Source organism: Trachypithecus francoisi, unplaced genomic scaffold (genome assembly GCF_009764315.1).
Source record: "Trachypithecus francoisi isolate TF-2019V2 unplaced genomic scaffold, Tfra_2.0 Lachesis_group10, whole genome shotgun sequence".
In the NCBI taxonomy this organism is placed as follows: Eukaryota; Metazoa; Chordata; class Mammalia; order Primates; family Cercopithecidae; genus Trachypithecus; species Trachypithecus francoisi.
The window spans coordinates 25,363,906-25,378,923 of NW_022681455.1; the positions used below are offsets into that span (position 1 = coordinate 25,363,906).

At 40.8% G+C, this 15,018-nt stretch overlaps 1 protein-coding gene across 3 annotated transcripts in view; it reads right to left on the minus strand.

The window, feature by feature from the left end:
* RIPOR2 (RHO family interacting cell polarization regulator 2) overlaps positions 1–15,018 on the minus strand; it is a 247,534-nt gene that overhangs the window by 176,129 nt on the left and 56,387 nt on the right. The window lies entirely within an intron of this gene.

Here is a 15,018-nt window from a genome sequence, read left to right on the forward strand (position 1 = left end):
ATAGATGTGGAATTTGTTAGCAGTCTATGTACAAAAAAAATGTAGGCATTTTAGGTAACAGTGAAACTCAATGTAAAAATCAACCATATGTAGTTAGCAACAACAACAAAACAGGGCTAAATGCAATCTTAACCTGCATAACTTAGAACACTTCCATTTTTCCTGCTCCTGGTTGGTTCACACCCCTCATCTCAGGAGTCACACTCACAGAGAACTCAGAGACTGGAGCATTCAGAGGAGGTTGGTGAAGACCCAGACAGAAATCATCATGTTAGAAGAACAGTTGGAGGCATTACGACATTTACCCTGAAAAAGAGAGGTCTCAGAGGAGGGTAATACAACAGAGATTTTCAAATATGTGGGAAGGCTTCAAGGGTTTTATAATGTCTCAGAGGGATATTATAATGCCTCATGGAGTGAAGCTAGGAGGAGGAAGCTTCAGAGAGATAGATTTAAGCTATATATAACAAAGAACTCTCCAGGAATAAACTTCTTTGTCCAGCCTTACAATGACTGCCTTGGGAGGTAATAAATTCCCTGTCACTGGATGTGTGTATAATTTGGCAGCGTATGTTACGGAAGGAACTCATGGGTGGTTAAGTCTGGACAAATTTAAAAGCTCTTTCACCCTTGAAAAATCTGTTTTACTAATAAATTATGAAATGCTGAGTAATGACTTTATTTTATGGGTGGAGACAGGGATAGCATTTCTTTATCGAAAACATCTGTTAATGTGAATCCTGGATCTGTAGCCATGCTGGAGATGGGCTTGCTCTACTGCTGAGGGACATACACGCATCCCAGTTCTTTTAATTATCTATGGCACAAATTTGAGAATAAAGTAATGAAAGGAGAGGAAGGAAGGAAAGAAGAGAGGGAGGGAGGGAAAAAGAAAACATCTATTAACATATATTCATTTGATCTGAATAAACATTTCTCCAAAGAAGATATTTAAATAGCCAATTAGCTGGAGAGAATAGGGAATGCTTATAAACTGTTGGTGGGAATGTAAATTAGTTTTGCCACTATAGAAAGCAGTCTGAAGATTCTCAAGGAACACAGAACTACCATTCAACCCATCAATCTCATTACTTGGGTATATATCCAAAAGAACATCATCCTTCTAGACCAGGTGTAGTGGCTCATGTCTGTAATCCCAGCATTTTGGGAGGCCGAGGCAGGTAGATCACAAGGTCAGGAGATCAAGACCAGTCTGGCCAACATGGTGAAACCCCCGTTTCTACTAAAAATACAAAAAAATCAGCTGGATGTGGTGGCGTGCATCTGTAATCCCAGCTATTCGGGAGGCTGAGGCAGGAGAATGGCTTGAACCTGGCAGGCAGAGACTGAAGTGAACTGAGGTCACACCACTGCACTCCAGCCTAATGACAGAGCAAGACTCCATTTCAAAAAACAAACAAACAAAAATAAAAATAAAAAAAATCATCCTTCTACCAAAAAGACATAGGCACTCGCATGTTCATCACAGCACTATTCACAATAGCAAAGACATGGAATCAATCTAGGTGCCCATCAATGGTGGATTGAATAAAGAAAATATGGTATGTATATACCATGGAATACAATGCAGCCACAAAAAAAGAATTAAATTATGTCCTTCACAGCAACATGGATGCAGCTGGAGGTCATTATCCTAAGTGAATTAATATAGGAACAAAAAACCAAATACCACGTATTCTTACTTATAAGTGAGAGCTAAACCTTTGGGTACACATGGACATAAAAATGGGAACAACAGACACTTGGAATGACTAGAGGAGGGAGAGAAGGAGAGGGATAAGGGTTGAAAAATTAACTACTGGATACTATGTTCACTACCTTGGTGACCTGGGTCAATGGGTACACCCAAAACTCAGCATTATACAATATGCTCATGTAACAATCCTACACATGTGCTCATTGAGTCTAAAATAGAAGTTGTGCCAGGTGGTGGCTCATGCCTGTAATCCCAGCACTTTGGGAGGCAGAGGTGGGAGGACTGTTGGAGCCCAGGAGTTAGAGACCAGCCTGGGTAACATAGTGAGACTTCCTCTCTGCAAGGAAAAAAAAAAAAAGAAACTTAGCTGGATGCAGTGGTGAGCACCTGTGGTCCTAGTTATTGAGGATCACTCGACCCCAGGAGTTCCAAGGTTGCAGTGAGCCCTGATTGTCCTTCTGCTACACTCCAGCCCTGGGTGACAGAGCAACATCCTGTCTCAAAAAAAAAAATCCCAGTTGAAATTATAATAAATAAATAGCCAATTAGCACATGAAAATATGTTCAACATCATTAGTTATCAGGGAAAATGGAAATCAAAACCACAAGAGAGTATTTCACACCCAGCAGGATGGCTACAACACATGGATAATCACACATGTTGAGGGAAGATGTGGAGAAACTGGAGCCCCTATACATTGCTGGTGGGAATGTAAAATGGTGCAGTAGCTTTGGAAAGCAGCTTTTCAGTTCCTCAAAAGGTACCATAGCACTCAGCAATTCCATTCCCAGTTGTATACCCAAGAAAAGTGACAATATCTGTCCACACAAAAACATGTATGCAAATGTTCGTGGCAGCATTATTCATCATAGCCAAAAATGCAAACAACTCAAATGTCCATCAACTGATGAATACAGTGTGGTATAGTCATACAGTGCAAGGTTATTTGGCCACAAGAAGTAGGAGGTATTGATACACGCTACAGCATAGGTGAACCATTAAAACATTATGCTAAGTGAAAGAAGCCAGTCACAAAAAACTACATATTGTGTGAGTTTACTGAAATAAAATGTAAAGAATAAGCAAATCTACAGAGACAGAAAGTAGATTGGTGGCTGCTAGGAGCTGGGGTGAAAGAAATGGGAAGTGACTGCTAATGGGTATGGGGTTTCTTTTCCGGGTAATAAAAATATTCTAAAATTGATCATGGTGACGGTAGTATAACTCTATGAATATACTAAAAACCATTGAGTTATACACTTTAAATTGGTGAATTGTGTGGTATGTGAATTAAATTTCAATACAGCTAAAATAAATAATGAATCTCTACTTATCTTCATTTGTAAATTTCACCAAACTACTAACTTTTAATTGTAGAAGTTTAAACACAGAGAATTTACAGATATTTACAGCATGTGTAACAGAGAATGGGAAATATACTTTCATAAGGAACTCTTCCAAATAAACAAATATAAATAAATAAGAAAAAGATGAACAGCACAGTAAAAAGCTAGGCAAAGGACACAATACACAAGAGAAGTACAGATGAACAGAAAATTCAGAAAAGCATGGGATGGTGGAAAGGGGAGACATTGACTAAAGGGTAAATATTCAGTTATCAGACCTGATGTTCAGCATTGTGACTACAGTTAATAATAATGTATTGTTAGCCAGGCCCAGTGGTGCACACCTGTAGTCCCAGCTACTTGGGAGTCTGAGGCAGAAGGATCACTTCAGCCCAGGAGTTCAAGTCCAGCCTGGGCAACATAGTGAGACTCCATCTGTAAAATAATGATAATAACAATGCATAGTATACTTGAAATTTGATTAACAGAGTAAATCTCAGTTGTTCTCAGCATACAAAAAAAAGTAACTATGTGAGGTGACAGATACGTAAATTAACTTGATTACAGTAATTGTTTCACAATGTGTACGTATATTGAAACATCACGTTGTACACCCTAAATATATAAGTACATATAATTTTTGTCAATCATACCTCAGTAAAGCTGGGAAAAAACAAACTTCTAGAGATTGGTTGTACAACAACGTGAATATATTTTAGCACTACTGAACTATATACACTTAACGATGATCAACATGCTAAATTTTATGTGTATTTTGCCACAGTTAAAAATTTTTCAAAAGAGAAAAGTGTCAAATTTATTAACAGCTAAAGAAGTGCTAGTGCAAAGGTTAACTGGTTCAGCCTTTTTGGATGTCATATTAGTAATATGTTAAAAAAAATTTTTAAAGTCACCTTTTTGGTGGAATAATTTTATATCTAGAAAATAAGGAAAGAAAATATGTGCAAACATACTACTATGGCATTATTTATAATGACAAAAAATTGCCGACAGTCAAATGTATGACAATAAGTTACATATATTAGAACATATATATGCCTTAAAATACTGTGCAACCACTTAAATTATGTTTTTAAAAATGACTAAATTATTCTAGAAAATATCATGTTAAGAAACAAGAAAAAACTCACTGCATATATATACAATAACATCAATTTTGTGGCAAATAAGCCATACATATAGGAAAAAAAAAATCGTGGTAGGATTACCAATGTTTTCAATTTTTTTGCTTGAAACTTCTCTGAACTTTTTTTTTTTTATAACTTCTTTTTTTTTTGAGATGGAGTCTCGCTCTGTCGCCCAGGACTGGAGTGCAGTAGCACGATCTCCACTCACTGCAAGCTCCGCCTCCTGAGTTCACGGCATTCTCCTGCCTCAGTCTCCCGAGTAGCTGGGACTACAGACGCCCACCACCACGCTCGGCTAATTTTTTGTATTTTTAGTAGAGACGGGGTTTCACCATGTTAGCCAGGATGGTCTTTATCTCCTGACCTCGTGATCCGCCTGCCTCAGCCTCCCAAAGTGCTGGGATTGCTGGCGTGAGCCACCGCACCTAGCCAAGACTTCTCTATTCTATAAGGCCTACAGTGACTATGTGTCCCCCCTTACTTTTTTTTTGGTATGCCTTTTAAATCGTAATAAAGGTACATGTTTAATTTAAAACAGAAATTCAGAACACAAGCTACTTTCAACTTCATCTAAGAGCCTATTCTATCAGATACATAACAGGAAATGGGAGACCAAATATTTATCTCCAATATTGAAATAAAGCATAGTGTGCCATATTTTATTGTTCAAATATAAGAAAACTCAGGAGAATCATGTAATAAACGTTTTCCAGTTTTGCTAATAATCTCGATGGAAGGAAAAGAGCCAGGTCCCGTCACCGGCACATCAGTGATTGGGAGGGTAGCTATGGTCCTATTGAAAAGCTGCCCTGATGTTTTGTTGTTTCTGTAAACATCTTGCTCTTGAAATTCTAATTATTCGGGATGTAAAAATTTTGAGAATTATAGTCATCAGAATTTCCAAAAAAGTTGTGTTTATTGAAGGGCAGAGGAAGCTTCCCTCCCTACTTCCGTTTATTCATCTAAAGCTGTGATATCAGCAGAGGATTTTGGGTGGCCAGTCTGAATGTCAATCAAAACTCCATGGATATAGGGATAACACAAGGACAGTCAGGGCCAGGTGTTTATTTTGAAATGAGCCCAGGAAGGAAAAGCAGCATTCAGTCTGTTAAGTTGTGTGAAGTGAAGCTTTCCTGCTACTGCCAGAGTGGGATTTTGATCTCTCATTAGAGTAAGTAAAAGAAAGAAAACCTTTTAAAGTGAGAACTGCTTTAAAAACTACTGTATTGCTCAAATATGAATCTAGTGTGACTGAGTCTTTTTCATTCTACGGGCGCTGTTTTTCAGGCCAGCTTATTGGAGTTGCAGAAATATTTTTGTTAAGCTGAAAGTCGCCAGCAGTATGGTTTTAGGCATATCCCTTCACTTCACTGAGCCTGAATGTCCTCATTTGCAATGTAAGAGTGCTTTCAAGTTTTAAAATTATAGAATTCACTGAAACAAGTATGTTTATTCACTCCTCTCTGTGCCGCCATACCCCTCACATGAGTATATAAATACATATCACTTTAAGTAACTACTTTAGAATCAGGGTCTTATTTATATCAAAGGTCTTTGCATGTAAAAGCCAACTGGCTCAACCAAATGGCCAAGAAAAGGTGTCCCCTTCTCTCCCCAATTTCCATGTATCTTCTCATACCAGATGGTACAGTCTCTGAAATTCCATCTTCAGAGGGTTATTACTAAGGGTTAAGTTTGATCCTTTTTTTTGTCACTAATGCTTCATGGTGAATGGAGGTTGGGAATATTGTTCTGGGATAAGACTGCCTAGGTTTGAATCCTAAATTCTACTTAGTTGTGAGGCCTTCGGCAGGATATTTAATCAATCTATTCTTTAGTGTCCTCATTCAATTGTAGTTCTGCTCTCATAGGGTTGTTATAAGAATTAAATAGATGAAACATGTAAATTCTCAGTAAACGTTCATTCCCATTTCTTCTGGTGGGAGAATTTCAGAGCCATGTGAGCACCTCAGGCCAAGATGTGAAAAGTTCCCAGAATGGAAATCATGACAGAATGCAACTGATATATACCTCACCTACTGCATATATTAGCTTAGGCCTGAGGTGCACGCTACTGAGACTTACATATCTTTGGAGAAAAGTTTAACATTATTTTCTCTATTTCATGAACTAGTTCCTTCCTATTCCCAACTTCCTTTTATAATTGACCTCTCAACATTTCCTATCACTCCTTGTGAGATGAGAAACAATGGGCTTAATTTTCCTCTCTCAGCTGTCGTGCATCCTATCTATAGGTTGCAAAGACCCTCTCTCTGCTCCACTCCCACTGGTCTATTCCTGGGAAAACCAAACACCACAGAAGGAACACGCAATAGTTGCTTGAAATGATACGGATTTTTTTTTTTTTTTTTTTTTGCTGGTTTCTTAGCCATGACATGACATTCCTTTTCTGATTTTAAAAGACACACTGCACATTAACTGTCCTATGGGAGAGACTACACCCTCTTCCAAGTCATCCCAGTTCACATTAATGAGCCCACACTACCAGGCAAAAATGTGTCTTCTGCAAACCTGACACAAAGAGCTTCCCATTTCGAAAAGGTCCTGATAGAATTAATATGAATTGGATCTCATTATTTTTATTGTAACCAACTATCTAGTGTTAAAAAGTACTTATGCAGAATTCTGGGCAAGAATTATTAATGCATGTTAATGGGAAGCCTCCAGTTCTGCTTTGCTGGGGAAGAAAAGGCCAGCTCTCGTAACTTCCTCCACACCATGTGGGGACCCAGAGCCAAATAAATGGTCCATCTGTCATCCATATGAGTTTTAATTTGGAAAATTCAAGGCTAGTTTGAGTTATTGGAAGCAAGTTGGTGGTATAGCATGATAATTAAAAGCACGGGTTTTAAAACTGACAAATCTGGGTTCAAATCTCCATTTAACTACTTACTGGCTTTGTAAGTATCCAGTTTCTTAGCTCTGCATGATACAGATACATCCTTCTTATAAATTAAACGAAGTTATGTAAGGAAAGCATCAAGCATATACTGGGAACTTAATAAATTATACTGCTGTAGGCTGGCTAGTGACCATGTTTTTGACCATGAAATATAACACTGTAGGAAAGGGAGCAAGTGGAAGAGGGACAGCCCATACTTACAGAAGCCCAGTTTAAAGCCCTCTGCTAGGATGCATTAGAGCATTAGAGAATCTCATCTTAGGCTCCTCAGCCTTGAATATTTAATGCAATCCAAGTTTTCTCTGCCATTCCATAAACTCAGCACTGTTGCTTCTAGAGCCCTTGAGAAGCTGCTAAGAATCTCAGTAAACACCATGAATGATTTGACTTTCCTTTCAGCTTTGTCCAGATTCAGAAATTTACAAAGCAATAATGTGCTTCCTGATTTATCTACTGAAGTGATATGAGTTGTGCCTGTTACAGTGGGAAAGCTTCCTTGGACATCTGTATTTTCCCATATCACCAACAGGGAGTGAAATCAGGACACCTGGTCATCTCAAATGTGACCCAACATACTCTTTTACAAATACATGCATTTTTATATAAATGAATTTTTAAAATAATACTGTGTACTCCCTGATGTGAAGGTAAGTTCATACGTAAGCCCGTGGTTTCCCTCTCTCTCTCCGTGCTCTTGTCAGAGCCATAGGTGCAACCATGGTTTGTGAATTAGGAAGGCAGTTGGCCCCTCACACCTATATGGTAAAGTGTGAATGAGGAGTCGTGTATACACATAGCTCTAACTCTCCAGGTGCACAGAGGCACCTGCCACATCCCCAGGTGCAAGTGAGTATAAAGGCAAGTGTGTTGTGGAGTCACAGGGGGCTTTTGGGCATTGGCGCTTTGCTCCACTCCCGTCTCCCTGCCGCGAAATCATCAGAGGCTTCCTCCGGCCTGATGCAGCTGGGCTCTGGGAAGGTCAGTGAGCTTATCCAGCATGGGAACACAGAAGGTGAGTAAAGCTGGACAGAAACAGGGGAATGGCGATTGGGGTACACATGCTTTCTCTGGTTCTCTGAATGAACACATTCATTCATTGTCCCAGTCTTCTATCTCAAATTCCTCTGCTTTACTTCTCTGTGGGATAACTTTCTCCACCTCTGTAGGACATACAAAAACAAGGGTGGGTCTCAAATAGTTGAAATTCTTTTCTATGTTGCCACTGCCTTTGCTCTCCTTCATTTGAACAAAAGGGTGTAGAGTTTGGATGAAAACCAACAGGGTTATAAAGAATTTTATCTTTGGATAAGGCTTTCAATGGCTGCTTTCTATGTCCTGTGAGCCTAGAGTTGCCTCGTGGGTAAGTGGAAAGCACTTATCAACCCAAACAAATATTTTCCCAGGTTCCCTTCCCCATAGAGCCATAGTGGATACTAAAATGAAAACAGTCAGCATTAATTCTTGCATACCCTGCACACTTTTTCTTCTGTAAAGCAGAAGGAATTCTGAATGTAGGAGAGGAAACAGATAAGTTTGAATGACAAAGACTGAAACCTAATGGAGGCAAAGGCTTTCTCTCTCCAATTCTAGGGAACATTACTTTGCCTTTGGCATCTGCTACCCACCTCCTGACCCCCGCAGCCCCTACTGCCTGGCACCCGATTAGGCTAGACAGCTAGGCCTTTACTGACCTTGCTCTGGTTCCAGAACTGGGAGTATAAATCTGTACTCAGTGGGCCCAGGGTCTCCTGGCCACCCCTTCAACCGATTAAGCCTTGAGTCACCTGCACTCTGGTATGTTTCGCCTTAGTGGGTAACACTATAGACTCTGGAGCCATATTATCTAGGGTCGAATTCCTACCTCTGCCACTTGCTAATTGTGCAAGCCTGAGCAAGTCACATAACCTCTCTGTTCCACAGTGTTGTCATCTATGAAACAGAGATTATAGTTAACAGCTACCTCACAGCCTTGCTGAAGGAATTCAATGAGGTACTACTTGAAAGAGACTTAGAAGGGTTTCTGACAAAAAATTCAATAAATGCTAATTATTTTTATTTACATGTAACAGAACATAGAGAGGAAGGGGGCTCACCTTGTCCCTTGGCACTGCAAAAGCAGAGTTTAGCAGACCTTTCACAGACCCTGAGCTGGGCCTCCCTTCAACTTCTTGCCTTATGAGGAATGGACTGATGAAAAATGACCCTAATCCAGGGTACCTGTCTAAATAGCAACTTTTTAAAGATTAACAATGTTTTAACAATCTCTAACTTCCAAGAGATCTCTTTTTTAAGTAATAAAAGAAAACATATTTGTGGTAAAAATCCATATATTTTGTCTATAAAGTATAGAAAATGAAAACCAAAAGCATTTCTCTACAGATTCCATTTTCCAAAGGCTGTTAACAATCATTGGCTTTGTACAAAGGAGAATAAAGGAATAATAGTTTTCTTTGGTTGTTGCTGCTTCCAGGATCCACATTCTTTTAGTTCTGCTGTCTATTCAAACAAAATGAATTATTCAGTAGTTTGTGTGACTGAATGTGAATGAAATTAATTTAGCGCAGATTTCTTTTTTAGTTTCTAGGTGACTCAGCTTGCCTTGTAACTATTGCCCTAGTAAGATTCATTCTCTGCTGATGTTGCATTTTGCTAATTACATATTTCTGAGGACAAGTGAGCTTATGACTTATTCAGACACCAAGTATTTATTAAGCCAAATAACATTTTTTTCCCTTACATTTGAGCCCAATGACTTGCTTACTTTATGGCTTCCTAAGAATCAAATAAAAGTAGTTGGCTCATGTGCCTGTGCTTCTGTACATATAAAATGGGTACAATATGTTCGCATGTCAGATACTAATAAATGTGAAATACCTCCACTAAAAACAAACTAATATTAAGAAAAGAAAAATAGCTCAGAGCAGGCTGCATTATGTAAGGTATGCGAAATTTACCAGGCCCAGAGAGACGAGAGTATGGGATTTCAGTTACATTGGGCCCCCCTATGCCTGGGGAGCAATTGTTTAAAGACATTTTGTTCTTTCTTTTCTTGCCTGCCTCACCCATTGTCTTCCTGTTTCTGGAATTTGTGATACAAAGAACAATGTACAGCCAATTAGTAGCAGCTTAGGTTATTTTAATGTGAATTCTTGGTAAACAATTAGGAACTACCTCTTTTTTTTTTTTTTTTTTTGAGACGGAGTCTCGCTCTGTCGCCCAGGCTTGATCTCCTGACCTCGTGATGCGCCCGTCTCGGCCTCCCAAAGTGCTGGGATTACTGGCTTGAGCCACCGCGCCCGGCCCTTCTTTTTTCCTTTAAAAACCTGCTTGCAACTGTTGCTAACTGGAGGATCTACTCAGGGGACTAGAATCTATGCTCCTGGGTTGTTGCAGTCCTCAAACTTGGCCCAAACTCTCTACCTATATTAATTTTGCCTCGGGTTTTTTCCTTTAGGTTGAACATGTATACACACACACAGGCACACACATATATATACATGTATACAAATATATGTATATATGGCCTCACTACTGAGGCTGTATTTCCAGAACGTGATCTTTTTAAACAAAATGACTAATTGTAATATATATGTATACATAAGGCAAGTACCATACAAGTTTTGGAAACTGATCTGGGTTCTAATTATGGCAAAGACAGCTAGTTGTCCCCCAGTACCCATTCTCCACTTATCCCTTAATATTAAAGTCCCGAGGCCAGGCGCGGTGGCTCACACCTTTGAGGCCTGGGGGAAGTGGATCACCTGAGGTCAGGAGTTCGAGACCAGCCTGACCAACAAGGTGAAACCCCATCTCTACTTAAAATACAACAATTAGTCGGGCATGGTGGCAGGTGCCTGTAGTCCCAGGTACTCAGGAGGCCTGAACCTGGGAGGTGGAGGTTGCAGTGAGTCAAGACCGTGCCACTACACTCCAGCCTGGGCGACAGAGCGAGACTCTGTCTCATAAATAAATAAATAAAAGCCCTGAGTATCAGTGGAGTAGCTGAGCACCTGGCTGCCTGCAATAGAGACCAGCCTTTTCTGAGTCTCTGCGGCTAGGTGTGACCATGGTTAAGTTCTATTCAATGGTACAGAAAGAGAAATATTATGTGGGACTTCAGAGAAGCATCTCTAAAAGGTGGAGCACCCCTTTTTTTGGTTTGCTTCCTTTCTGCTGGTAGAATAAGGACATGCTAGCTCCAACCTGAGTGGTCCTCATGGACCACAAGGAAGAAGCTACATGTGGACAATAGTGGGTGACCACACGGAAGGAGCTATAGATTTCGACATCTTGGAGCACCAGGTCAGCCCTGCACTATTTACTTCCAGCCTTTTTATATATGAGAGACAAAAATAAATAAACTTCTACATTTTGGTTGTCTCCCTTTTTTCTAACACACATATCTAGGGCTAATCCTACTGGATACATTAGACAAATTACTCACAATTTTCTAACCTGTAAAATTGGAATAATAATTACTATCTTAAAGAGCTGTGAGGACTAAAGGAGATAATACATTTAAAGCACTTGGAGCTGGGCCTGGCGGTGCATGCCAGTAGTCATAGCTACTTGGGAGGCTTGAGCCCAGGAGTTGGAGACCAGTCTGGACAACACGGTGAGACCCCATCTCTAAAGAAAAAACCTAAAAAATAAAGAAAGCACTTGGCATTGTATCTGGTCCCACAGTAAATGCTCAATGTAAGCTTCAATTATCGTTATTATTTACATGAATTCACCCATGATTTAGGAAATATAATCAGTCCAAGAACTGACAGGACATGCTGTAGTGATAGAGGGAAAGAGGGCCTCATGGTCCTCCCCTTTTCCCTTGTACCCTGGCATCACAACAAGGCAGCCTGGTTGAGGTTCCTCTTGGTACTCTGTGTAGACCATCATTACTGCTGAGGCTGGCACTTGGGCCCTGAGAGGCCCTGTGAGCCCCTCTGCCACCTGCCAGGTCAACTTAAGGGATGCAACTCCAAATGAAATAAAAGAGCACTGGACTTGGGTCCCCAACTCAGGAAATGTTCCCTGTGCACAACTTTTGTGACTGGCAATAGACTTTTTTGTTGTAAACAATTCCAAACTGGAGAGATCTTAATTTTTTCCAGTTGGTTAACAGAGAACTGACCAACAACCATGAGGAAACAGCACTCCTTAAACCATTATCAAATAGGATAGAAAGGCGGGGTTTGGCGGGAGAAAAGGGACTAGTTACTGCATGGAATTCAAAAGCTTCTTCTCTTCTAACACTGCCAGGAAATGACCAGGAACAGCAGTTGAGGTAAACTGGATTCTGAAAGGCAAGAGGTGGGACCAGGGGCTCCACAGACCAAGTGATTTTTTTTTTTTTTTTTTTTAACCACTAAAATAAAAGAGAAGGCTGCAAGTGATCAAATCTCTCAACAAGAAGTTGCTGACTGGCCCTGAACCTCTCAGCAGGAGCACATTGTTTCTGGAAACCCTAACCCAAGTGGATTATAAACCTGAGAATGGAAGGCAGTCAGTGACTCAGGACATCCAAGCTGGCTTGCCCTGACACGTTCTTCATGAGGTGATGACAGGGACATCGACAGGATGAATTTGTATCCCCCGCTCCCTTCACACTTCCCATTACAGCAACTTGAGAATGAGCAGTAGGGAATTCTGGGACCCCCTAGACCCCTGGTTGATGTAAATCCTGTAACTATCCACGGGTCCTAGGTGAAGAAACACTTGGGCTGATGTACAGGGTACTTCCATGTAGCCAACTGCAAACTAGATTTACTGATAGCAGTAAGTCACTCAGGGAAACTTAGTTTATTTTATATGATTTGGGGTGGTAATTAATAGAATGAATGACTGAATCAGCATTCCAGGGGTATATAAAGGCTGGAATAAGGTACTGAAAACGGTGAAATATATTAATACATACGACAACATCCTGCATTTGGGTTCCAGGTATCAGTTGCATGAACAGAGAATGGGCAAAGTCTTGATAATGGTTCAGTGTGATAAAGACCTAGGGAAACACTATTCAAAACCTCTTCCACCAAATTCTCTTTCAGGAGATTCGTAGTTGTGTGTTGCATGATATTAATTGGTATTTTCCTGAATGTTTACTACATACTGGGCCCTATTTTAAGGCTTTCTTTTTTTTTTTTTTTTTTTTTGAGACGGAGTCTTGCTCTGTCGCCGGGGCTGGAGTGCAGTGGCCGGATCTCAGCTCACTGCAAGCTCCGCCTCCCGGGTTCACGCCATTCTCCTGCCTCAGCCTCCCGAGTAGCTGGGACTACAGACGCCCGCCACCTCGCCCGGCTAGTTTTTTGTATTTTTTAGTAGAGACGGGGGTTTCACAGTGTTCGCCAGGATGGTCTCGATCTCCTGACCTCGTGATCCGCCCGTCTCGGCCTCCCAAAGTGCTGGGATTACAGGCTTGAGCCACCGCGCCCGGCCAAGGCTTTCATGTATGTACACTTGTTTAATGTTTGTAACAACCTTCTGTGATAGGTACTATTATTGTAATTCCAGTCTACCTACAAAGAAGTAGAAGCACAGGGTGGTTAAGTAACTTGCCCAAGGTCACACAGGTCACAGAACTGGGATTTAAATCACTGTCCATGCTCTTAAACCACTGTGTATTGATGCCTTTTGGAGGACTCCTAAGTAAACAAACTTGTTGAACTCTGAATTAGGATTTGACACATTGTTGTTCTAGCATTGAAAACTTTTTTTTATTTTTATTTTTATTTTTTTTTGAGACGGAGTCTTGCTCTGCCACCCAGGCTGGAGTGCAGTGGCCAGATCTCAGCTCACTGCAAGCTCCGCCTCCCGGGTTTACGCCATTCTCCTGCCTCAGCCTCCCGAGTAGCTGGGACTACAGGCGCCCGCCTCGTTTTTTGTATTTTTAAGTAGAGACAGGGTTTCACCGTATTAGCCAGGATGGTCTCGATCTCCTGACCTCGTGATCCGCCCGACTCGGCCTCCCAAAGTGCTGGGATTACAGGCTTGAGCCACCGCGCCCGGCCGAAAACTTTTTAAAAAGGCAATTACATCTGGTAGACCAGTGTTTCCTCAAACAATAATTTAGGAACTAGTGCAAAACAGGTTATTTGACTCTAATAAAGACCAACCAAATAATGTAGTTGCCAGAACAAAAAGAAACTGAAATACTGCTGTTTGGCAACAGGAGAAGCACTCTGTTCAGGACATGCAGTTGTACTGCTGTGTGCTCTATCCTTGCCTGACCTCACCTGCAACGCTCTGCTCAACGCTGGAAAGCATGTCACAAACCAAAGACAATGAAACATCTAAACACAACTACCATGTGAAGAACAGCTGATGTTGCTGGAAATGTGTAGTCTGGAGAAGAGTCGAGAAGATTAAATTGTTCAAATATTTGAAGGACTTCCTTGTGTTCCTTTAAAGTAGAGTTGTCCAATCTTTTGGCTTCCCTTGGGCCACACATAAAATACACTAACACTAACGGTAGCTGATGAGCTTAAAAAAAATTGCAAAAAAAATCTCACAATGTTTTTAGAAAGTTTACAAATTTGTGTTGTGCCCCATTCAAAACCATCCTGGGCTGTATTGGCCTGAAGGCTATGGGCTGCGCAGACTTGCTTTAGAGAATACAAGTAGAATCAACAGATCAAAGTTACAAAGCAGCAAATTTCAGCTCACGATAAAGGAGAATTTTCTAGAATATAACTGGCCAATAGTGAAGTCTTGAATGCCCAACTCTCGGCTGACTGATCAAGAATCATGGCTGGCTGGCACAGCCAGGCGGACAGGTGTGGCAAGGTGGAAAGAGTATGGTCCAAAGACCACACTCAAGTCCTGGCCCTGTCCCTTACTAGCTATGTGACTTACATGCCAGCAAAGTCTGCTTTCTCAGCAGATAG